This window comes from Chenopodium album, chromosome 15 (genome assembly GCF_948465745.1).
Source record: "Chenopodium album chromosome 15, dcCheAlbu1.1, whole genome shotgun sequence".
NCBI lineage: Eukaryota > Viridiplantae > Streptophyta > Magnoliopsida > Caryophyllales > Amaranthaceae > Chenopodium > Chenopodium album.
The window spans coordinates 44363209-44365938 of record NC_137848.1 but is presented as its reverse complement, the minus strand read 5'-3'; positions in this window follow the sequence as shown (position 1 = coordinate 44365938).

The window sequence follows — 2730 nt, the reverse complement described above, 5'->3', positions numbered from 1 at the left end:
TATACCATATTTCACTTAATGACTATTATACCATATTTCATTATTTGACGAGCTAGGAGTAAAAATAGTATCAAGTTAATTTTTAAATAAGACCGGCCCAACTCTTTGTTGTTTTTTTTTTTTTATTATTATTTTATTTTTTTCATTTTGAGAATTTTTTAAAAAAAAAATTGTGTTCTTTTGTCATTTTAATATTTTATTTTTAATTATATAGTATATGTTTTTAAAATGTTTTGGGGTTTCATGTTTTTGATATATTTTTCATAAATATTTTAATTATATAATATATTTTTCTTAAAATATTGTAATATGTATATTTGTATATACACATATATATAATAATAAATAATCAAAGATCATTAATCCGTGGTTAAAAATCACTAATTAATCAGTTCAGTTCAGTCAATGAAAACAGGCCCTAAATTGGCAAAAGCTAACAAATGTCCCGAAGATGCTTGATAAGATAATTAAAAGTAGAAATATTGAATTAAAATAAACATTAATTACACCAATTGATGCTTGATTTTGGCTTGCTTTTCTAAATTAATGCTACTTTAGGAAATATATTAAACGCTTAACTAACGCCCAGGGTCTAGGGGCGTTCATTAGCAAGATCATTCTAAATTAATTATTTAATTTTTTTTTACATAAACTAATTTTGAGATAAAAATAATAATTGAAAACAACCCACAATAAAAAATTAAAGCTATATATGATACATTAGTTATCATCATTTTTTTTAAAAAAAAAGGGTTACATTAATTAGTCAAGTCAAGAATTTTCATCAAACTTATCAAAAAAATCTTGTATGAGACACATTTATGAATGATCATGAGTTCAGAAAATATTAATAGATAAAATTTCCACAGGTGACTTTGAGTGTTTTGAGGTTTATAATGAGATATTTCAAAAAAAAAAAAAAAAAAAAAAAAAAAAAAAAAAAAAAAAAAAAAAAAAAAGAGAGAAAGGTTTATAATGAGATAACTTTTGATGTTAAGTTGCATAATGAGAAATTATTGTAAGTTTGCTATACAAATTTCATTAAAGAAATTTATGCAAAACCTTTAATTTCGTACTTGAACATTCAAATGGCGATTTGTAGGATTCTTTAATTATGCTGATCGGCCTTCGTAAGAAAGAAGGTTCACTCGAAGCCGATGTATTGTATCCGTTGGCAGGATGTTTTATTGTATCCGTTGTTTGTTTTTTTTAAGTTTTTAGCTTGTTATAATATGCATGTTAAGTGTATAGTATGTACTTGATAATAATTAATATTTGTATTTTTTTTTTTGAAGAAAATTAATATTTGTATCTTTAATTATACACTAGTAAACATAAAATAAAATAAAAATTTGATGTTCTTTAAGCAATTACGGAGTATTTAGTATGATTCAAACAATATCTTACATTAATTTAAAAGCTTCTCTCAAATTTTAAATAGTTACAAGATTATTCTAAATAAAACATTTAAAAAAAATAAAAATAAAAAGATGAAAATAAAAAATAAAAAATAAAAAAAATAAAAATAAAAAAAGAAAAAGCAAAGAGAGTGCATTATTCTTGGTTAACCTTCAAAGAAGATTATTACGTGTTTAATATTGATAGAAATTGGATGATCCTTTTTGTCGCCTTAGTTGCAAAAAGGCGAAGGAAAAAGTATAGCTAAGCTAGCTAGCATATGTAGGATTGTAGGAAATGTTACGAAGGAAATAAAATTCCTATGACTCTAGATAATACAGTTACTAAATTGTTGATTGAAATGGAATTTTACAAATTACTATTTTTCATCAAACATGCGCACTCTACTTCGTTCAAGTAATTCCTAAAAATATCCACTTTGATTTGGAACTTGTGATCGACTCACAAATTCAAAGTGTTTATCAATTTGGGCACACTCTAATATTCTATTTCGTTTCCAGTGCAGGATGCAATAAGTAAATTAGACGCTACCAACATAAGTCATTTTGCACGTTAAACAATTGCATAATTATATATACATTGCCATTATAAGACATATGGATGAATTTAAAAAATAGCTAGGAATGAAATTACGTTGTGCATCTTGTTATGAAGGAAAACATTCTCTGATCGTGCCTAAAATTTGTTATATACCAATCACTCCATATAGCTTAACTATTCATTTCTAGAAGCAAGTCCGATTAAGAAATAAAAAAGGGACTTTCTCACTTAAAATCATTAAATAATATTCAACATATTGAACAAATTCATCTTATTAATCAATAGGATGACTTATTTTTTCAGATATATGATACAAAATTATTACTTGCATCTATTTTGTGTATGAATTCAACGAAGAATAGTCTTCTATTACTCTCTATATTAACAACTAGTACGATTTATCTCATTCTTTCAAGCTTCTAATTATTATTAATCAATAAAAGGATGATAATGATTATTATGTTAACAAATTAAAAAAGTTAATCAATTCTTGATAATATAGCTTTATGGAACGAATATAAGCGTTAGGTGCAAGGTTTTCTGTCGTAATTAGCGTTTCTACTACTCATATCGTTGACTTCGGTTCCAAAGAAGGTTTGATAAGACCCTAAATTTTTACTATGAGTGCTAGAAAAAGTGACCAAGTCATACGAAAATAATCTAAGGTCCAAATCATTAGCGAGACTAGATTTGCTGATTGACATAGTCTAACATAACTTGATTCGTTTTTTGTTACCTTTAAGCTTTAGGTGAGAGGAAAAGACAACAAAG